We start from the raw sequence: 24579 nt of genomic DNA, 5'->3' as shown, positions 1-24579 counted from the left end.
GTGTTGACGGTTAACAAAAAACATAGATATCCAAACAAATGATTTCCTTGAAAACATCATCGATTGCAATTTTAAATGACTCTTCTTACCCCCTCTTTTCACATGGGAGGTAAGAAGGTAAGAGTTAATCAGAACTACTACTTAATACAATCAATGGCTCAGATCTATGATATACTCATACCTCTCATGTGAACAGATGGGGTAAGAGAGACCATGTTAAAAAACATCATCGAAGGACAGAAAACGGTAAACACAATCATACATTTGTGACAGATGTAAGAATTTATTCTAAGGGTTATAGGTGGACGTGGAAGCATGTTAGACATCGTTCAAATAGACAAAACTATAGAAAATTACCTAGCTAATTTCCCAAGGGACAGTAGAAAACATCCCGAAGAGAGATACATGTGGCTAGAAACATACTCCAAACATAACCTGGCGCTCACACGAGACTGACGGACGATCAGATTCTGAAGGGCAGTCCTCCTGCTTTGCACACCCCTGGACAGATAATACTGCATACGTGTTTCCTAGGAACGTACGGTACAGTAGTAGACAAGTGGACATATATGTATGTACACATGCACAGAGACACTGCCGACCGACCGGCCAGGGCCAGTAGATTGCTGCCTTGTACGTGACTCTTTTTTTCTAGTATTACGGGAAGCCCTTGTACGTGACTCCAACACGCATGCATGTGCGTAGGCGTGTCCCACTGCTTTGCTAGCTACACTACACAGACACCACGTACAGTTCCTGCGGGCCAATAGCTCCTGTGCGACGTTTTTGATGTGAATTGGAAGGAGTGCGACGTTGTTGGAATGAATGGCTGTGATGCGATGCATTTGAGCGTGTAAATAGCCCAGGGCTACATGGGGTGTTAAATGTGGTTAAATTGGTCGTCGACCAAGCCCGTTTATGTTAGGACATGTGGGTCCAACTTAATTGGTCCTCAAAACAGCTGACCGTACCCTGCCGCCTGACCGTGCCGGGCCCGCCACTCTCCCCCCTTCTTCTCCGGTGGCGGCGGATCTTGCGTTCTCGGTGGCGGCGGCGGAGCCCTCGTTCTCAACGGCGGCGGAGCCTTCGTCCTCAGAAAATGGTGAGTGAATTCGAACCCTAGTCGCCCTCCCGTTCCTCTCCCGGGCCCGTAGTTCTCAGCTCGTTTCCTCTATTTTCGCTTGTTGAATCGATAGGTTGTGAGGGGAGCCCGTGGGCATACTGAGATGGAGCCGCCAGATTCAACTTCGAATAGGTAATGCGCCTCTCTCCGATACAATTTTGCATGCAATTAGGGCCTCGTCTGCTTTTTCTCACGGGCTCACACGGTCCGCCACTGACAGAGGGGATGCTGCCGCTCGGACCTTCGAATTGACAGTCAATTTTTTTCCATCAAAGGCAAAATTAGTTGATGGTAGCATACAGAACATTGAGAGACACACAATTGTTAAATGGGAGGTTGAGTTTACAGAGATTGATCCACAAGTTCTACAGAACATGGGAGAGAAGGCAGTGAAGAAATGGATGGAAAAAATTGGGAAGAATATTGTTTGGGGTCCAGAGCAAGAAGTATCAATGTTGCGGTTTGATGATTGGAAAGGAGAGTATGTGAGAATAGAAGATGGTGAACAGATTGTTGAAGAAATCGATCGGCAAAATGGCTGGACAAGCAAACGGGCTAATTTTTCTGCTGAGCTTGTTGATCTGAACATTTTTTTCGAAGGTTGGATATGTGCCATCACAATTGGCTGCGCAGATGGTAGATGATGATTGGGCTACACAGAGGCCATTGATTCCCATGTGTACTGAACTTACAGTAATGGCCGAAGAGGGACAGGTGACTGGAACTGGAACTGAAACTGCAGCAACTGTTGATTGGAATGTTGTTGAATTAGATGAGCCTACTGATTTGGTCATTGCACCAATGCCTGACATTGAGATGGCCAAACTTTTTGGCATTCTAGTCGATGACAGAGATAAGCAGGAGAGGGAAGAATCTAGTTTGCCTGCTAATGCTGATGAAGATGTAGATGGACAGTTGATGGAACAAGCTGTAGATAAAGTAGATGATGCACACGATGATGAGCTGGTGCATGTGTATGACAAAGAAAACCCTGTCATTGAAGTAGGCAAGTTGTTCCCGAGCATGAAGGAGTTTAGGATGTGTTTCAAGACTTATGCAGTGAAACATGAGTTTGATGCCAAGACTATTTGGACTGATAGAAAGAAGTTTTATGCGAGGTGCAGAGGATTTGATGGTAGTGTGAAGCCTTGCAAGTGGTACATATCTGCTAGACTGCAACCTGATGGAAGTACTGTCAGGGTTAACCAAATCCCCAATCAACATACTTGTATTACAAGTTCACAGAGAGTATCAACCATGATATCACAACTTTGGGTTGCAGAAAAGATCGCCCCAATTTTAGCCAAAACACCAAACACTACTGCCAAGAAACTCAAAGTAGACTTGGAAAAGATGTACCCCATTAAACTGAAATATACCACAGTGTGGAAGGCAAAACAAAGGGCAATGAAAAATTATATGGTGATTGGGCAAATACATTTCGGATGCTTTACAACTTCAAAGCAGAGGTGGAAAAGAGGTCACCTGGCAGAGTTGTGGAGATAGATACTGAGGTATCAGCCGAAGGTGAAGTCAAGTTCTCCAAGTTTTTTTATGGCTTTGAAGCCTTGCATCGATGGGTTCAAAGAAGGGTGCCGTCCATATTTGAGCATAGACTCATCATTTTTGACAGGCAAGTGGAATGGTCAGTTGGCAGCATGCAATGCTCTAGATGGACACAACTGGATGTTTCCTATTGCTATTGGCTTGTTTCAGTCAGAAACAGAGGCTTCATGGACATGGTTCATGATCCAGTTGAAAAGATGCCTAGGGCCAGTGTCACCTTTGGCTATACACACAGATGCATGTAAGGGGCTTGAAAATTCAGTGAAAATGTTTTCCCACATGCTGAGCAGAGGGAGTGCTTCGGTCATTTGTGGATGAATTTGATCAAAAAATTTAGAGGAGAAGAATTTGGGCGCATGTGGCCAGCAGCAAGATCTTACACTAGACAGACACACAAATATCATCTTGATAAGATAATGGCAGCATGTGATGAGTTTGGTCCATGGCTGAACACCTACCATTCTTTGTTATGGTACAGGTCAGCATTCAACACTGCCATCAAGTGTGACCACATCAACAACAATTTGGCAGAGAGTTTCAACAACAAGGTGAAGGAGTTAAAAGATTTGCCTGTGCATGACATGGTTGACCAAATCAGGATCATGCTCATGCGGTTGTGGGAATTGAGAAGAAGGATAGGTGATTGTCTGCAAGGTGATAAGCTTCCAGCAGTGGTACAACAGGTGGTCAATAGGAGCAGATGTCTTTCACATTTGTTTGTTGAAAAATCTTCACCTTGGGGTGCTGAAGTTAGAGATAACAAAACTGGAAGGAGACATGTTGTTAACACTGAATTGCATGATTGCACTTGCCTCGAGTGGCAACACACTGGTAAACCATGTGAGCATGCCATTCTTTTCTTAGCATCCCAACCGAAGATAAACATGCACCCATATTTGCATGAATATTATTCGGTAGCAAGATTCAAAGCTGCATATGCTACTCCAATTCTAGCACTTCCAGATCAGTCTCAGTGGCCTGAAGTGGACATTGAATTTTCCATGTGTCCTCCCTTGATGAAAAGAAAGGCTGGCAGGCCTAAACAGAGTAGATTCAAGGCATGGTTTGAGAAAGGTGGGAGTAGTAAGAAGGGAAAGAAAGATGGAAAGCCAAAAGGGCCCAAAAAGGTAACAAAAATAGATGCAAGTTGTGCCAGGAACTTGGGCACAGAGTGGGATCTGTCAAATGCCGTTACACTCCTGATAAGCCAAAGTATGTTCTTGTTTATTTGTCTGTGTTTTGATTTGGTGCTTTTTCCAATTACTATATCTATAACATTTTCCCAATGGCCAAGAGGAAGCGAGCAAGTCAACCCCTTGTTGTTGAACAGTTGGCCAACAAAAAAAGCAAGAGTCAATGGCTGTAGAAAGAAGAGAAGTGTGCCTGAGCTTGAGCAGACTGAAGAAAATCCTGCTACAGTCAACATTCAGACTGAAGAAACTGATGTGGAGGTGCACACCGAAGAAACTGAAATTGCAGTCAACATTCAGACTGAAGAAACTGCTCTCGAGGTTGAAACTGAACCTGAGCTTGTCGAGGTTCAGACTGAAGAAACCCATGTTGAGATACACACCGAAGAAACTGAAACTGCTGTCAACATTAAGACTGAAGACACTGATCACGAGGGTGTTGGCGAGGTGTTGAAAAGACCAGTGAAGAAAACCAAGATGATCAGTGAACTTGTGTGTGTAGTAGAACCAAAACAAGAAGTGCTAAGGCGAAGAAGGGCACACGACTTGGTAGGAAGAGGTAGAACAGAGAACAATTTGAAAATTTGGGGCATGTAATAATATTTGTAACTTGGTGTGTACTCGTAGTCACTATGTATCCCCGTATTTCTATTCAAACTTGTTTGTTGGTACCTTGTCTAAACCAGCCAGATAAAATTCAAATTTGGGCTCAAATTTGAATTAGGGATGGGGTATTGATGTTTTAATGCTATCTAAAGTATCTCAACTGAAATATGTTTGCTTGCTGATCATTCCGAGCCCTTTTGGTAAGTTGAACTCATAGTCATGAAAAGTGTGTTTCAAATGACCTCCAAAGGTAGGGTAAACGGCCTCATATTTAAGCAAGTTTTTTTGGCACCTTGTCTAAACCAGCCAAATAATTTTTCTACACATCTATTCTACCTATATAGTGTAAATCTAAAGTCTCACTATTTATTGAATTAATTTTCTATTGTTTTCTTTTCTTTTTGAAAAAACAAGGTTTAATAGAAAATTATATATATAACAAGTTTAAAACATGAAAATGAGAAAAGTAAGTTAAGATCTTTCTTAGTCAATCCAAAATGAAGTTTTGGTGAGGTTTTCACACTTCTCATTTTCAAAACCCCACCTACTCTCGGGTGCCCACTACTCTCTCCCTTGAACTCCATACTACATTGTTCGAGGAATGACAATTTAGTTAAGGATTTTTCGTAAAAATGTATGTAAACCATATTTATATATTTTTCCTTGTTACTATACGACAAAATAAGACTATGTGCCAAGTTTTATATTTTTTGATTTTTTTTAATTAGTTATGCTCAACCCTAATCAGTCAAAACCTCTCAAAACCCCTCAAAACCTCTCAAAACCCCTCAAAACACCGCACACTACCGGGTCGTCGATCATTGTGCGTGGACGGTTGAGATCAGGCGCTAGGGTTAGCTACAGTGTGCATCGATCCGCATGAGACGCGCTGATTGGTTGAATCAGTGTGCATCGATCCGCATCAGACGCGCTGATTGGTTGAATCGGTGGGATTTGGATCAGCCTCTCTCGTTGGGGCATTATGACCGTTCATTTGAATCCAACGGCAAGAGTTGACGCGGTTCATGGACCAAGCCTACGCAGTGCCCTTTCCATCGTTGCATGCGTGCCCATGCCTACCCGCAGCATGCATGCCCACCCGCAGAACTGCGCCCGTGCGTTGCATGCATGCCCTCGACGTAGCCCTGCTCCGCCACCCCAATCGAGGCAGTAAGTTGTCGCATGCCTACCATTAGAACCGATGCAGCGTCGCATCAAAGCATGCACCCGGCCACAATGCAGCAGCCCGATGAAGACAACCAAAAAGCAAACGCTGCATGGCGTGCTCCTCTTTGAGGACTCAATACTGGCATGGGGTATCGATGTGGGTATCGATGCAGTTCAAACGGCGTGCTTCCCGTTACAAGATGGGCAAATGAAGGCGTGCATTATTGTCACGTCTCCCATCGACCGAACGTTGCCCTCTAGCCAGGCCCTAGCAAGATGGGCAAATTAATGGGCTACGGCATGCATGCACGGGCGGCACACGCAGAGAACCCGGGGCAGGCGTGTCCCCTTGACCCACGACGGCACAGATGCATGTGTGAGCCCGTCCCCCTTGACCCGCGACCGGTGGCACAGAAGGATCGCAGCCCGTTTCCCACGCTCGTGTACACACTTTCATGGGGTGCCACCAAACGCCGCCCGCCCATTAATTCTACGGGGTGAAACCACGTCGCACTTGGGCTATTTAAGCCGGGCACTATCGTCTTCCTCTCCCTCCTCATCCACACCCCATCCTCTGCCTCCTCTGCCCTCCTTCTTTCTTCTTCTCCATCAAACCCGATCGAGCCCTCGAGCCACCCCGCCACCATGCAGTACAACGCCCCCACCTACCGCTTCCCCCCAACCGTGTCGGAAAGGCTCTACCCGGCCGGAGTGTATGTAGAGAGAACCCTTAGGGTTTGGGCGATCTCGAGGTGGAGGGGCGCAAGGGAGTTAACGGAGTTCTTCCTTGCGCCCGGCTTCCGCCACCTCCCCCGCGGCTCTCCTCGGATGTACCATCTTGAGGAGGTCAACCACAACGGCGTTGTGGTTGGGCTCCTCGCCACGTGCTCTAACCCTTTCGATGCTTTCCATCTCCTCGGGCGAGCATATTGGGTTGGTTGTGAGTTCATAGCTTTCACCACCTACAATATCTTCACCGACTTCAACAGCATCTTCCCCAACAACGGCGTTATGCACACGCTCCCGTACCCCATCAACAATGGGGAGGAGTGAAGGGCGGCGCCCGGAGGAGCGAGGTGGCGTTGTTCACCCGGAGGAGGAGGAAAAGAAGAACCCGAAGAAGAACCCGTGTTTGGTGCCCCCCGATCTATCTAGCTTGCTATATATCTATCATATTAGTTTTTTTAAGTTGTAATCGTTATGCTACTATTATTAAGTTGTATTAGTATTTTAAGTTGTAAGGCTATCATGGAGTTGTAAGGCTATCGTGGAACTATGGGTTGCAATCGTTATGCTTCTATATAATCGTTATGCTACTATATATATTGTGTGTTTCGTGCTATTATTTGTGGATTGCTATGGGTTGTTCTTGCTTATTATTCGTGTATTGCTATGGGTTGCTACGGGCCCGGGTTGCTACACCCCAATCACCACACACACCATCTTCAAAATATTGGCCAAACCATGGACATGCAACTAGGAGCCCCATGCAAACCCACTATGGACATGCAACTAGGAAATGCAAACTAATTTACTTCGGGCACTTCATGCAAGCATGCAACTCATTTAGTTCATGGAACCGTAGACATGCATAAGAACAATTAACATTTAGTTTTAGTGCATCAAAAAATGATCGATCACAAAATTTAGTGCAAGAAAAAGGCCAAAGTAAAAACAAGTAACATTTTATTTGCCAAAGTTAGAGGTGGGCTGGTGCCCCTACGCGGGTGGGCTGGTCTTGAGCATGGTTATTTTCTCAGGGCCCATTTTCTCACGGCCCAACATCTATTCGGCAGCCCAGTTTTGTTTTTTTACTAGAAACTGAATTTGGGTGTGTACTCTGTTAACTGAAGAACAAAAACAGAGGAAACAGAGCATGAACACTGAATAGGGCCCCTGAGAATATCATTACAATAATTCAAGCAAGTTTTGCTTCACACAAATTCAAATTCATCTAACAAATGATCACTGGCTAACTCAAACTACTGGGCACCCCTGAAACTAACTGACACACTAACTGAAACTCTAACAAATTCTAGCGATTGATGAACATCAAGTAAAATAAACCCATCAATGACACAACCATAAAATGCTCCAGCCATCATATTTGCTTGCTGCTTCAAATCGATCAGATGCTTTAGTTGCTTGCCAATTTTCTTCAATTCACACTTCAGTTCTGCACTGTGCATCATCGGATCGGCTCTGTCCGCCAAATTGGGGGCTTGTTCCACGGCAAGCCGCCCCCCAAAATTGAGCTCTTGGGTTCGGGTTGATCCCTCCAATTTCAACCTTTCAACATAGTCATCGAGCCACTCAAAATGCCCACATTTCTTCAGAACTTGTAAAACAGGGGGCCGGCGGTGCATGAATCCTAGATCCACCACCCAGCACTAGTAGAAAACTGGGCTTTGGTCACAGGGCAATATTCACATTAGTCCCGGTTCAGTCACGAACCGGGACTAATGTGAGCATTGGTCCCGGTTCGTACGGCCAGGGGCCTGCCGGGCCTCGTGGGGGCATTGGTCCCGGTTCGTCCGGACCCTTTGGTCCCGGTTGGTGGGACAAACCGGGACCAATGGGCCACGCTCCTGGCCCACCACCCTTTAGTCCCGGTTCATACCACAAACCGGGACTAAAGGGCTGGTCCTAGTTGCGGCCAGTGTTTAGTCCCACCTCGCCAACCGAAGGGCGCTCACACCAGTTTATAAGCCCGTCCCTCTATGCCTTGTTGAGCTTCTCTTAAAGTGAAAATAGATGCCCTTATACAGGGAATTTCACCTAAATTCACAGTAAATTGAAATTTACTGTGAATTTAGGTTTAATTTTCTCTATAAGCGCATCTATGTTCATTTTTTTTATATTTATAAAATAAATAAACCTTAATAAAATAAATAAAACTAAATAAACCTTATTAAAATAAAATAAAATAAACTATAGTAACTACAATAAATAAACCTTAATAAATTAAGTATAAATAGCAGCAGTAAAATAAATAAAAATAGCAGCAGTAAAATAAATAAAAATAAAATAATTAAAGTAAAATACATAAGTAATTAGAAATAAAATAAATAAGTTTTTTGTTGTAAGTAGAAACAAAACAAAACAAATAAAGCAAAAGAGAAAAAAAAACACGAGCCATCAACTCCATAACCGCCATATCTGGGATAGAGAAGGGCGATCCCTTGGAGTGGGATTCACATACAGTTGCCCGTAACATCTACCATTCAAGCCTAGCAGGTGGAACTCGGATCTGTCAACAGTGTCAAAGCGGCAAATAGCAGGCGGAGGAGAAGCCACCGATGTCATGTGTAGATCCCTTCTAGGTCTTGCGGATCGTGCTATTACAGCAATTTGGTTGGTTGATCCCAAAAAAAAGGAATTTGGTTGGTTTTCTTGAAGCCCTAGCTTGTTGTGCCGTCCTATTCTCTCAATGCAATTTAGCAAATGCTACTACAGTACAGTAAAGGGCACAAAGAAAAAGCACGCAGTGAAGGAAAATACCTCCATATCAAAGCTGCTACTTATCTTGTTGGTTATCAGGATGTGGATATGTAGAATTTTCTCTAGCCACGGCAACAGACATGCATTCATCGAGGGGGTTCACTATAGAACAAAATAAATGCTGACCTTAGTTGTTGAGGGTACGTTTGGCATCCCTGAGAGACTAGATAATGAAAAGATGAATCGTCAAACCTGGATGAACAAAGACGCTACCAAGTGGATGAATCTGATGGCCTGTCCTCCCTTGAAGATCATGCGTCCTCCCTTGAAGGCGCCACCAGGGCCATGGACGCCTCATACACCGCCGCCGACGTGTTGTGGTGATGAGGTATCATGCAGGATCTGACACAGGATCACCTTCAGGCAAGATGAATAGGTCTTCAGGGGCATGACGGCAGCGGCGGCGCCATGGCCAGGACTGGTGACGACGGCGGCGGCGAGCGAGCAGGAGGGTGGCGGCGGCTGCGTGCGAGTGGGAGGCCGGAGGATCACCACTCATTGTGCTCGACATATCACTACAAGAAACCTGTTAATCCATGACGGATTTCTAATGACATTTTTGGAAACTCTCATCGATGACCTGGTAAAACCCCACAAGCCCGGTGAAAGCCCGCTAAAGCCCGTCTAACCGTTCCCGTATAAAAACTTAACCCTAAATTCCCTCCTCGGCCCCTGCATCGTGTCCCACAGCACGTCGCCACCCCTCGTCCCTCCCACAGCTCGTAAACCTTAATAAAGTAAAATAAACTATAGTAACTACAATAAAGAAACCTTAATAAATTAAGTAAAAATAGCAGCAGTAAAATAAATAAAAATAGCAGCAGTAAAATAAATAAAAATAAAATAATTAAAGTAAAATACATAAGAAATTAGAAATAAAATAAATAAGTTTTTTGTTGTAAGTAGAAACAAAACAAAACAAATAAAGCAAAAGAGAAAAAAAATAGAGGAAAAAAATTATGCCACCTACTGGGCCACCACGGCCTGAATACGACTAGAAACCCATCCATGGGCCAGGATTCAGGCCCGCAGAAGGCCCAGTAGGCCCCACAGGCAAAGAGAACAGTTAGGCCCGAAAGCCTGCAATTGAGAGGAGTTCGAGAGGGTGGGCGCAGCAGCGCTTATAAACCACTCTCGAGCTCTCTCAACTAGCGAGGTGGGACTAAACTTTTGACGCGGGGCAGCACAAGGCCTTTGGTCCCGGTTGATGCCACCAACCGGGACCAATGAGTTCCCTATATATACCCCATCGCCACAGCAGAGCACTCTAGAGTGCTCTGTTTTTTCTGGCCGGCGAGGGGAGGGCATTTGGGTGCTCTAGCTCACCTCCTATGCACATGAGGTGTTCAATGAAATGTCTGAGCCACACTAGCTAATCTTTGTCCTCTCGAAACTCGACCTCCGAGCTCCATTTTCCCCGAGATTTGTCTAGGTTTAGCGGTCCGTCACGTCCCGTCCCCGTCTTCACCGCCGTCGATCGCCCGCGCCGATCTTGTCGCCAGCACCACCATGGTGAGCCTCTTGTTCTTATCTTCTTTCTGAAAGGAAAAAAATTCTTACTTTAGATAGTTACTTGTCTAATTTTGTTACTTTTATTATTCCTTCTTATTACATAGTGCGATGGTTTTGGTATCCGCCCCCGTCGGCCCTCGTCCTGTCTATGATTCGGATGTGGTATATATTATCTTTTTATAACTATTTGGTTCATTTATTGTTTATGACAAATATACCGACCAATGTGACATATATTTTATTTATCTAGGAGGTGGTTGAACCGGAAATTCTAACCGACCCTATTGTCGAGAGGTTAAATTTAGTTGAAGAAGAAAACAATTACTTGAAGGAAAAAATAAAAAAATTGAGGAGGAGAAGATGATATTGGAGTTGCATGTTGCGGATGTCGTCGATGATCACAAGATCAAGATGGATGCAATGCGCTTGAAGATTAGAAAGATTAGAAAATATGCCATTCATACCGAGGCTTGGTATCATTATGCCGTTGGATCAATTGTTACCTTGGTTGCGATTATGATCGCATTTGTTTTCGCATTGAAATGTTTTACATACTTTCAATGTATGGTTTAATTAATTAGATGCTCTGGAGAGCTATATATATGTTGTTAGATGAGAACTATGTATGTACTTTGGTTCTAATGTGATGATGAACTTCTATTAATTTGGTCACTTAATTATCTATTCATGATGTTCTGTAATGGTTTTTGACACACTTAATTATATATAATGCACACAGATGAACCGGCAATGGATGTACGGTGACAGACACACCTCCGAGTACATTAAGGGCGTGCATGATTTTCTCGAAGTGGCTAAGGCAAACAAGCAGAATGGTTTTATGTGTTGTCCATGCCCTATATGTGGGAATACGAAGTCTTACTCTGACCGGAAAATCCTTCACACCCACCTGCTTTACAAGGGTTTCATGCCACACTATAATGTTTGGACGAGGCACGGAGAAATAGGGGTTATGATGGAAGACGGCGAAGAAGAAGAGGACGATGACAACTATGTGCCCCCTGAATACGGTGATGCTGCAACGGGGGAAGCTGCTAAAGATCAAGAGGAACCAGACGATGTGCCCAATGATGCTGCAAGGGGGGAAGCTACTGAAGATCAAGAGGAACCAGTGCCCGATGATGATGATCTCCGCCGGGTCATAGTCGATGCAAGGACGCAATGCGAAAGTCAAAAGGAGAAGCTGAAGTTCGATCACATGTTAGAGGATCACAAAAAAGGGTTGTACCCCAATTGCGAAGATGGCAACACAAAGCTCGGTACCGTACTGGAATTGCTGCAGTGGAAGGCAGAGAATGTTGTGCCTGACAAAGGATTTGAGAAGCTATTGAAAATATTGAAGAAGAAGCTTCCAAAGGATAACGAATTGCCCGATAGTACATACGCAGCAAAGAAGGTCGTATGCCCTCTAGGATTGGAGGTGCAGAAGATACATGCATGCCCTAATGACTGCATCCTCTACCGCGGTGCGTACAAGGATCTGAACGCATGCCCGGTATGCGGTGCATTGCGGTATAAGATCAGACGAGATGACCCTGGTGATGTTGACGGCGAGCCCCCCAGGAAGAGGGTTCCTGCGAAGGTGATGTGGTATGCTCCTATAATACCACAATTGAAACGTCTGTTCAGAAACGAAGAGCATGCCAAGTTGATGCGATGGCAGAGTGAGGACCGTAAGAAAGATGGGAAGTTGAGAGCACCCGCTGACGGGTTGCAGTGGAGAAAAATCGAGAGAAAGTACTGGGCTGAGTTTGCAGCTGACCCAAGGAACGTATGGTTTGGTTTAAGCGCGGATGGCATTAATCCTTTCGGGGAGCAGAGCAGCAATCACAGCACCTGGCCCGTGACTCTATGTATGTATAACCTTCCTCCTTGGATGTGCATGAAGCGGAAGTTCATTATGATGCCAGTTCTCATCCAAGGCCCTAAGCAACCCGGCAACGACATTGATGTGTACCTAAGGCCATTAGTTGAAGAACTTTTACAGCTGTGGAATGGAAACGGTGTACGTACGTGGGATGAGCACAAACAGGAGGAATTTAACCTGCACGCGTTGCTGTTTGTAACCATCAACGATTGGCCCGCTCTCAGTAACCTTTCAGGACAGACAAACAAGGGATACCACGCATGCACGCACTGTTTAGATGACACTGAAAGTATATACCTGGACAAAAGCAGGAAGAATGTGTACCTGGGCCATCGTCGATTTCTTCCGACCAACCATCAATGTCGAAAGAAAGGCAAGCATTTCAAAGGCGAGGCAGATCACCGGAAGAAGCCCGCCATGCGTACCGGTGATCACGTACTTGCTATGGTCAATGATTTACACGTAATCTTTGGAAAGGGTCCCGGCGGACTAGCTGTTCCGAATGACGCTGAGGGACACGCACCCATGTGGAAGAAGAAATCTATATTTTGGGACCTACCCTACTGGAAAGAGCTAGAGGTCCGCTCTTCAATCGACGTGATGCACGTGACGAAGAACCTTTGCGTGAACCTGCTAGGCTTCTTGGGCGTGTATGGAAGACAAAGATACACCTGAGGCACGGGAGGACCTGCAACGTTTGCACGAAAAAGACGGCATGCCTCCGAAGCAGTATGAAGGTCCTGCCAGCTACGCTCTTACGAAAGAAGAGAAAGAAATCTTCTTTGAATGCCTGCTCAGTATGAAGGTCCCGACTGGCTTCTCGTCGAATATAAAGGGAATAATAAATATGCCAGAGAAAAAGTTCCAGAACCTAAAGTCTCATGACTGCCACGTGATTATGACGCAACTGCTTCCGGTTGCATTGAGGGGGCTTCTACCGGAAAACGTCCGATTAGCCATTGTGAAGCTATGTGCATTCCTCAATGCAATCTCTCAGAAGGTGATCGATCCAGAAATCATACCAAGGCTAAGGAGTGATGTGGCGCAATGTCTTGTCAGTTTCGAGCTGGTGTTCCCACCATCCTTCTTCAATATCATGACGCACGTCCTAGTTCATCTAGTCGACGAGATTGTCATTCTGGGGCCCGTATTTCTACACAATATGTTCCCCTTTGAGAGGTTCATGGGAGTCCTAAAGAAATATGTCCGTAACCGTGCTAGGCCAGAAGGAAGCATCTCCATGGGCCATCAAATAGAGGATGTCATTGGGTTTTGTGTTGACTTCATTCCTGGCCTTAAGAAGATAGGTCTCCCTAAATCGCGGTATGAGGGGAGACTGACTGGAAAAGGCACGCTTGGAGGGGGGACTCAATAATATGCAGGGACGGATATTCTTGGTCTCAAGCACACTACACAGTTCTACAGAACTCTACCTTGGTGACCCCGTATGTCGATGAACACAAGAACAGTCTGCGCTCCAAACACCCGGAGCAGTGTGACGACTGGATTACATGTGAACACATCAGGACTTTCAGCAGTTGGTTGGAAACACGTCTCAGAGGTGACACCACTGTTTGTGATGAGTTGTACTCATTGTCCAGGGGACCATCTTCGACTGTATTGACTTACAAAGGATACGAGATAAATGGGAATACATTTTACACGATCGCCCAAGATCAAAAGAGCACCAACCAAAACAGCGGTGTCCGCTTTGATGCAGCAACCGAGAGGGGAAAGGACACATATTATGGTTACATAATGGACATATGGGAACTTGACTACGGACATGATTTTAAGGTCCCTTTGTTTAAGTGCAAATGGGTCAATCTGTCAGGAGGCGGGGTACAGGTAGACCCACAGTACGGAATGACAACAGTGGATCTGAACAATCTTGGGTACACTGACGAACCGTTCGTCCTAGCCAATGATGTGGCACAGGTTATCTATGTGAAGGACATGTCTACCAGACCGAGGAAAAGAAAAGATAAGGAAGCGAATACATCATACGATGAGCCAAAGCGCCACATAGTTCTTTCAGGAAAAAGGGACATTGTGGGAGTGGAGGGCAAGACAGACATGTCTGAAGATTATGAAAAGTTTCATGAAATTCCTCCCTTCAAAGTCAAGGCTGACCCAAGCATCCTGATAAACGATGAAGATTATCCATGGTTACGGCGCAATAAGCAAATGACACAAGCGAAGAAAAAGTGAAGACTTTCTCCCGCAACTATTATGATGATACCATGCCAACTTTGTAATAGACGAGTATGATACCATTGTCCGTTTTGTACAAGAAGTGCATCTAGTTTTTGCCGTAACCCTCTCAACTTTCTTGCACATGCTATGTGGATGAAATGATGATACCATGCCAACTTTCAACCTTTTCAGAGTTCATTTGAAATGCTTTTCAATTTTAGGGTCTTATAGCTCAAAATAATTAGTAAATGCATGAAAAATAACAGGCCAAAAATTAAAAATTATGCCACCTACTGGGCCACCACGGCCTGAATACGATTAGAAACCCATCCATGGGCCAGGATTCAGGCCCGCAGAAGGCCCAGTAGGCCCACAGGCATGTACAGAGAGGTTAGGCCCGTAAGCCTGCTTTAGAGAGGAGCTCGACAGCTCAGGCGCACCGCACCTTATAAACAGGTGCGGCTCTCTCTTAGCTAGCGAGGTGGGACTAAACTCACCACCACGCCGCTGTGCAAGGCCATTGGTCCCGGTTGGTGGCACGAACCGGGACCAATTCCACCCTTTGGTCCCTGTTGGTGCCACGAACCGGTACTAATGAGGCTGTGGCCCCACGAGCACCTTTAGTACCTGTTCGTGGCACGAACCGGTACTAGAGTTTCTTACTAAGCAGTTTTTTAGTCCCACCTCGCTAGCTGAGAGGCACTAGGAGCGGTTTATAAGCCCTGAGTGCAGAGACGATGAAGAAGAGGCGCAATGCTCACGTTGCTTAGCTTCAAGCCTTGAGGAATAAGGTAGACTGCATCGAGCTATGTGCAGTGCAGTCTACACTATTCCGAAAGGCTTGAAGCAAATCAACGAGCATTGCGCCTCTTTTTTATTTTAATAACTTATTACAACTCCGGACTTCTTGTGTTCCGACAAAATAAAATAAACTTTAATAAAATTTATGAAACTAAAATTAACAAAGTATTTTCTGTTCAAAACATTATAAGAAACCTCTATTATTATTGAAACTAAAATCATATAAAATTGATGCAACTAAATTATCGAAGTATTTTCTGTTCAAAATCATTATAAGCAAAAAGAATTTTCATAAAGAACTTTTTTTGATAGAAACTTTAATAGCAAAAGAATTATCATAAACTAAAATAAATAAGTAATTAGAAACAAAATAAAATAAAATAAATAAGTTTTTTGTTGTAAGTAGAAACAAAACAAATAAATCTAGCAAAAAAGAAAACAAAAAACTAAATACAGCAAAAGAATTTTCATAAAGAACTAATGGCACTAATAGAAAGTTTTATATTTTTTTTCTAAACTAATGGCACTAACAGAGAGTTATAATTTTGCTGACCTAAAACAAAAAGAATTAAAAAATAAAGCAAAAAAAAGAAAATAAATAATGCAAAAACAAACAAAAAAACTGAAAAAAAAACTATTTTTATAGTAAAGTTATCACAACTTGTGATTCAACACAAATTTCATAGAATTTCAAATTTAACTATTTAAATTTGAAAACTAATGGCACTAACAGAAAGTTTATAAATTTTCTGACCTAAAAGCACAAAGAATTAAAAAATAAAGCAAAAAACAAAAGAAAATAAATAATGCAAAAAACAGAACCAAAAAACTGGAAAAAAAAATTTAAAAAAACTGCCACCTATTGGGCCACCACGGCCTGAATACGACTAGAAACCCAACCTGGGCCAGGATTCAGGCCCGCAGAAGGCCCAATAGGCCCACAGACAGCACAGTGTGACATTAGGCCCGTAAGCCTGCATTTGAGAGGAGCTCCAGAGGGCAGCCGTAGTGGGGCTTATAAACCACTCCGAGCCCCTCTCAACTAGCAAGGTGGGACTAAACTTTTGGCCGCGGGCAGCGCAAGGCCTTTGGTCCCGGTTGGTGGCACCAACCCGGCCTAAAGGGGGCATTGGTACCGGTTCGTGGCACCAACCGGGACCAATGCCCCCCCTTTAGTCCCGGTTGGTGCCACCAACCGGGACTAAAGGCCGCCGCTTCCCGCCCTTTGTGCTGCTGAAAAGGGACCTTTGGTCCCGGTTGGTGGCACCAACCGGGACTAAAGGGTGGCATTGGTCCCGGTTGGTGCCACGAACCGGGACCAATGCCCTTGCTATATAACCAGGACTTGTGAAAATTTCACATCATCCCTCGCCTCCCTCGCCAGTTGCCCCCGCCGCCAGGCTGCCCAAATCGCTCGCGCGCTCCTCGTCGCCGTCGCCGCCGCCGGCCGCCATCCCCGTCTCCCCGTGCCCCTGCCCCGCGCCCGAGCCCACGCCGGCCGCCGCCCCGTGCCCCTGCCCCGTCCCCGAGCACGCACGGCCGCGCCCCTGCGCCCCGGCCCGCCCCCACCATTGTCGTCGTCGCCGGCGCCCGCCCCCACTGTCGCCTCTGCCTCGACGCCGCCCCTCCTCCCCGTTCGGTCCGGCTCCGGCGACCCCCTTTCCTCCCTGTCCCCTCGATCCTCTTCATATAATTTTTTCATATAACTTTTTTCATATGCATATGTTGATTATATGGATGGATGGATGATGTATATGTTCATTATATGGATGGATGGATGATGTATATGTTCATTATATGGATGGATGGATGATGTATGCTTTTTTCATATAATTTTTTTAGGCAGATTTTTAGAATTTTTTGTGTATGTATGTTATGTTTATATGTATGTATGTATGTTCATATGTATGTATGTTTATATGCAAAGCATATGCAAAGAAAATGTATGAATGGTCATATGCAAAGAAAAATGTATGTATGGTCATATGCAAAGAAAATGTATGTATGTCTGTTCATATGAAAGAAAAATGTATGTATGTATGTTCATATGCATATGCAAAGAAAATGTATGTTCATATGCATATGCAAAGAAAATGTATGTTCATATATATGATGATATGTTCATATAAAAAGGAGAATAAGAAGAGGAAGAAAGGAGAAGAAGAGGAGAGGAAGAAGAGGAGAAATAAATAAGAAGAGGAAAAAAGAATAAAAAGAAGAGGAGAAGAAGAAAGGAATAGACGAGAAGAAGAAAAAATAGAAAAAATTCTATTTTTTCTTCTTCTCTCCTCTATTCCTTTCTTCTTCTCCTCTTTTTTTTCTTCTTTTTTTCTTCGATCTTCTCCTCTATTCCTTTTCTTCTTCTCCTCTTTTTATTTCTTCTTCGTTTTCTTATGTTTTATCGGGTCTGTCGTCGTCGATATACCCCTCTCCCGATAACTTCAACACGAGGGGGGTCGATATACCCCCTCCCCGCCGATAATATTATTTTCCCATGTACGTATGTCGTCGTTGTCGATATAACCCCCTCCCGATAACTTCAACACGTGGGGGGGTCGATATACCCCCTCCCCGATAACATTATTTTCCCATGTATGTATGTCGTCGTTGTCGATATATATAACTCCCTCCCAGATAACTTCGACATGATGGACGGTCGATATTTATACCCCCTCTCGACCGTGATAACTTATACCACGGGAGCACCCCCCGGCCCTCTCGCTCGACCAAAACTCTCGAGGACACCCAAACCCTAGAAAAAAACGATGTCGGTCTCCTACCCCCTCCCGCCGCGCCCCTACCCTTGAAGCGTTGCCTAGGCCACCCCAAACCCGGAATAAGCTAGGTCTACGTTTGCACTAATATCCACCTGCTGTCATGTTTGTGTAATAATTGCCATGTTGTAATATTTGCAGAAACAATGGAGCACGGACGAGATGAGCAAGCAGAAGAGGTGTTGGGGGACATAATCTTAGCCGGAGGTGATATCTTGTCGTATCTTAACGACAATGATGGTCTGGAAGAACAGGGTGAAGAAGCAGGCTACGGTGATCGAAGAGTGGAGGAGGAAAGACATGATTATGATGGCTCCGGTGACCCAATGCTGGTGCAAGAAGGAGCCCGTGGTGACGGCTCCGGTGACCGAACAGAGTCCGGCCAGGTAAATATATTAGTTAAGCCTGTGCTGACTAGCTAATTGATGCATTCATTGTTTTGGTATGTACACATATTAATTAACACTCGTCTTTCTTCTTTTTTCTAGCCCTCCGGATCGAGCACAACTTCGGTAAAGAGACGAGGCCCGAAGAGAAAGTTGCGCTCGGATGAAAGGTTTGAGATCACAGCAATCGCGCGCGACGGCCAACCGATTGAACCCCTCCGGACAAAGGATGCATTTGCTGCTCAGTGCGGGGTTCTAGTTAGGGACAAGATCCCGATCAGCATCCACCAATGGTATAAGCCTAAGAAGGAAGACCCTGAGGTGTCTTATGTCAATGATATGCAGAAAGATGATCTTTGGACTGAGCTGAAGGCAAATTTCACCCTACCGCCAGAGGAGGATCCGGAGAAGCCAGTTATAGAGCAATTAATCAAGTCTCATGCTCTTAAGAAGATGGCAGACCTATTCAGGAGGTGGAAGAATGAGCTGAAAACGTTTGTCGACAAAGAAGAGACACCAGAATTCATCGGCCGGTATGAGAAGATCAGAGATCACTGGCCCGCATTTGTGGCCCACAAGACATCGGAAAAGAGTAAGAAGATGTCAGCGACAAACAAGAAGAATGCTGCGAAGAAGAAGCTTCACCATCGCACGGGGTCAGGTGGCTACCTCAAAGCCCGACCTAAGTGGGCCAAGGCTGAGAATGATCTGCTTGAAAAAGGGATCGAACCACAGACAATGAACTGGACAGACCGTTGCCGGACTTGGTTCTTCGGGGCTGGCGGAACCTTGGACCCCTGTATCAGGGAGGTGCGTTTGGACGAACGAGCTTTTGAGAATACCAGTCAAGAAGATTCAGCAATATATCGATAGAGCGCAGGAAGGGACGTTCGTTCCAGACAGAGAGAACGACGAGCTCACAATGGCCCTCGGGAATCCTGAGCACCCTGGACGGACACGAGGCACGCCAGGCTCCGTTCCGTGGAAGGCTGGTTTTCCGGACGCGGGCGGTTACAAAAGCCAGGAGAGGAGGAAAAAAGTGGAGCAGATCCAAATTCAGAAGCTGCACGAAAGGGTTCAAGCGCTAGAGGAACGAGACGGCAATCGACATGCCGAAACTGCCCCCGAAGCTACACCGCCATCTCAGCGGAGAAGCAGCGTGGCTTCCACCGAGCTGCTTCAGCTGGAGCATGCGGCTCCTGCTAGCTACCCCGTGGATGCTATCACGGAGTCTCAACATTGCCACCTTATGGCGGAATGGCAGAACTTCAAAGTCAAGGCGGCTGTTGGCTCTGTTTTACCTCCTGAACCCGGCGCAACCTACCACTGCCGGCCGATTCCAGAAGGATATGCTAGGGTGATGGTGGATGAAATAACGGAGGGATTTGAGGAGCTCCAGCTTGACCACCCTACCGGTGAAGGGGAGACTCGGCTGGGTTCTGCTCTGAAGACTCCATGCCTATGGCGGAAGGAGCTCATCAAGCTTCCGAACTGGACGGCTCCGGCGAGTAAGGGCACTCCGCCTCCTCCTCCGGCGAGTGATCAGGGCACTCAGCCTCCTTCTCCGGCGCGTGGCGGCACTCCGCCTCCTTCTCCGCCAGCGCCGGCGCGCCAGAGCAGCCAGCCTCCTCCTTCTCCGCCTCGTCAGCAAGGGCGGAAGAGACCCGCCGCCGCTGCGGCTGCTCCGGCGCGTCGTAGTCCTTCTCCTCCGCCTCGTAAGCAAGGAAAGAAGACAGCCGCAGCCGCTCCGTCTGCTCTGCCGGCGTCTAGCAGTACAGCTGCCAGAGGCGGGAGGCAATACAGATTCGGTCCTTCTCTGAAGACTCCAGAGAAGTTACCATACGAGAGGACCGAGGAGGAAACCAGGAAGATCGTGCGAGCCGAAGTGACAAACTTCTTTGAAGGGGTGAAAGCAAAGAAACATCCACCTCCGGAGGAGAAGGTAGATCCGGTGAAAGCAAAGCGCACTCTGGCTGCCCTGACAAAACCACCAAAGTCTCCGCCGAGAGGCAACTATGAGCGCATTCTTGCAAAGACATATGCCGAAGCGGAGCGGTCGGGAAGTACTGTCAGTGATAAAAGGTTAAAAGAACGACGAGCTGGGAAAAAATTGCCCAGCTCGGCGAACAAGCGAACCAATCGTGCCCCCCGCTCAAGGTGTCAAAAGACATCGTCGCTAATGATCCGAGTATGGTGCCCGGTTATAGCAATCTTGGAGATTACCTGCCCGACGATGTACATTATGAAATCATGGAGGTGGACGAACACAAATACCATTACGGGAAGCCTCTCGTCAAAGATGAAAGATCTCTAAGCACGATGATGCGAAGACTACATGATTGGTACATGAAAACCTGCAGAGAGTCTGATGGGATGGATACTTTGACGCTGAGAGTTAAACCGGAGCATGACCTCGTTGGAATTGATCTGCTGAATGTTCCATTTGAGGATTTCTTCCAGTTTTACAATCAAAAGGCCCTCGATAAAACAACGATCACTTGCTACTGTCTGTAAGTAGTACTACTTCTGTCATTAAGTCTCTCTATATAGGTCAGCTCTTTCATTGCATGTATTTATACTTATCCTCACTATATTATGCAGATTGAAGATCGCCGAATTGAAGAAAAGACAAATCGGTGATATTGGGTTCATTAACACAAATCTCATAGATGCATATACGGTTGAAAAACATCCCAAAGAAGCCGAGGCCAACTTGCTACAATCGTTGGTATTAAATCAAAACAAAGATATAATACTCTTTCCTTACAACTTCAAGTGAGTGTTACTGTCTTGTGCATATTCGGTTTCCCTTATTAGTCCAGGTTATGGTAATGTAATTGATGACTTATGCATGCATGCGCAGCTTCCACTATATTCTCCTAGAGATTAAGCTTGAGCAGGGAGTAGTAACCGTCTTAGACTCGAGACGAAAAGATCCCCAGGACTATGCGAACATGACTCAAATGCTCGAGAAGTAAGTTAAATCGATCATTATCCACCATATCAGCAACTTTGTTCATTTCCTGATATCAAGTAATTGTTTTCTTTGTCTGGCAGGGTTTGGAGAAAATTCACCTCAAAAGCTCCGGGACTGCCGAAGAAGCTGCAATTTAATCACCCGAAAGTAAGTACTATAGTAGCATGTTCCGCGCATCTCCTAGTGATTCAAGCGCTAGTTTCATCAATACCATTTAGCATGCTTGCTTATCAGTTTGATTGACCTCTATTTCTTGTAAAGTGGTTGTGGCAGGAACCCGGGAATAATTACTGTGGATACTACGTTTGCGAGTCCATCCGCTACACGACCTGTGAGCGGGGCTACACTGAAGAACAATATGAAGTGCGTAAGCAATAATATTCACAATTTTATTTTATTACCATCATTTGTGTTGAGTTTCATTTATTCATATATATATATGTATTGACCCCCTTCTTCAAATTAGATGTTTCGGAAGCGGGATGAACTCCTAGCACCAGATCGTATGCGAGGAATTCAAGAGGAATTGGCGGCATTCTTCCTTGACCACGTGATCGCTGAAAACGGAGAATACTATGTGGACCCTGTGTTCCTACAATTTAATTAGGAGATTGTATTGTAAGAGATAATTATTGTATATATGTAGCCGGTAGTGTCGGATAGATATACGAGAACTTGTTGTTCGACCAATATCTCGGAGAAGGAGAGGTGGTCGATATCACTTCTCTCTGTATGCATATGTTCATGACGATCTTCTGTTTCCTTCATTTGATTACTAGCTAGCGTGTCTACTCCTCTCCATACGTATATAGTACGTAGCGTCGACCAAGCACGGAGATAAGAGAGGACACTTCTCTCTATTAATTAGCTAGCTAACACAATATATGAAACACCTAAATTAACCCCCCAAAACCCCTAAACCACCCCCTTTCAAAAAAACAAAAACCTCAGCTCCTGCCAGCTGCTGACGCGTGGATGCCTATTGGTCCCGGTTGGTGACACCAACCGGGACAAAAGGCCCTGCCTATTGGTCCCGGTTGGTGGCACCAACCGGGACCAAAGGCCCTCCTGCCTGGGCTCCCCGCACCGGCCACGTGGACGGCCTTTAGTCCTGGTTCGTGTAAGAACCGGGACTAAAGGGCTAGGGCATTAGTAACGACCCTTTAGTCCCGGTTCCAGAACCGGGACAAAAGGCCCTTATGAACCGGGGTAAAAGCCCCTTTTCCTACTAGTGAGATCCACCGCCCTAATTCGAGGAAAAAAGAAAGAAATCAGGAGAAATTAGACCATAGGATTGGTCAAGAACACAGATCTAACCTGCCCCGGCTGTGGCTTGCTCAAGCATTTCACAAACTCGCGCCCACGGTTGCCATTTTCTTCCCTCACACAAGTCAAACGCTTCAGAGGCTCCATGCGCGGGCAATTGGGGCATCTTGTCTACGGTAGTGGACCGTACTGCGTCCATGATTGGCAGGAGGCCGAAGTCGAGCTAGACATCACTCGCTGGCGGCGCGCTTTGTTGTCGGAGCGGAGGAAGAAGAAGGTGGGAAAGGAAAGGGGCAGGGCAAGCAATGGAGGGGGGGGGGTGGGCTGGCTCGGGTCGGGGCACGCTGATGAGCACGGGCATGCTTGCGTGGATAAGTTGTGGGTCCCACCCGCATGCGAGTAACTGCTAGGTCCCGCGTGTCATAACTCGAATCGCTAACCCCTCGTGTTCTTCATTTCATGGTTAAACAGAGCCATGTCGCATTGGAGCTATTGTTTGCTTCTAAAATGTCACATCATAGCCATTCATTCGAATTACATCGCACTCCTTCCAATTCGCATGAAAAACGTCGCACAGGAGCTATTGGCCCAGTTCCTGCTGGATTCTGGTGCGTAGTATACGAACTGAATTAATATTGTCATTGTGTTCATGCGTACGAAACTCTGTTGAATATGCCATGCTTTGTACGTATTGTACTACTGGGTGCACAGACATGAAAGATACGAATATACGTTGTGTCACCTTTGTGTGCAGCTCCATGTCACGTACACTCTGCCTGGCATACTACCTAGCTACCACGTGATATGATTGTAGCTTGTAGGTGGCACAGGCTACGGAAAATACATAACGTTTCATTCATGCATGCCTAAGCTACTGCATGCTCATGTGTACAAAGCACGTTCAATACGATACGCACATATATTGTACAAAGCACATACAATACGATGCTCAGATCTGATGGGGCGGCGTCTGCCTCGCCCGGGTGCGTTGGATGGCAATTGGCCGGCAACGCGGACTGGCCTCTGGTGTGGGAGTTTGACGTGGTCCTCCTGCCCGGGGCTCGTTGCTCCTCGCGCGACGTCCGGCGCTCGGTTGCCCTTGAGTCGGTGCAAGGCTCTGGACCGCCTTCGTTCCGGCCAAGGATGGAGCTTGCGGTCCGACTGGAGGGTGTGCTCTCATTATGGCTTTGATGAAGGACTGTGGCGGCGGTGGTCGGGACATCGCTGTGCCGGCAGTCGGATTGGTGTTGTAGGCCGCGGTTTGGCGTCGTTTGAGTTGTTTGGCTCGACGATGGCCGTCGGCAGCCACTGTGCCATGTCCCCTCCTGTCCACCGGGATTGGAGGGCACTTCGGGCATGGGTGCCCCTACGGTGGTGGCACTAACCTTGGCCTGGAGGCTGATGCCAGGCTTTATCAACTGAGGTTTGTGCACCGTGAAGTGGCCGGTTTGGCAATGTTTTGTGGCATGGATGTCTGGGCGGCGGCCCTGGAAGGTGGTCCCCATGGCGGCGGTGGTGGCATTGTCTCTTTGTCGTGCGGGCGGCGAAAGGCATGGCGCAAGGTAGGTCGGGCGCGCTCTCGGTCTCCATGGAGGCGCCTCAATCCGGATCTGGGGTTCTCAGCTC

This window comes from Triticum aestivum, chromosome 7D, assembly GCF_018294505.1.
Source record: "Triticum aestivum cultivar Chinese Spring chromosome 7D, IWGSC CS RefSeq v2.1, whole genome shotgun sequence".
Lineage (NCBI taxonomy): Eukaryota > Viridiplantae > Streptophyta > Magnoliopsida > Poales > Poaceae > Triticum > Triticum aestivum.
Note: the sequence above shows the minus strand (reverse complement) of the source record.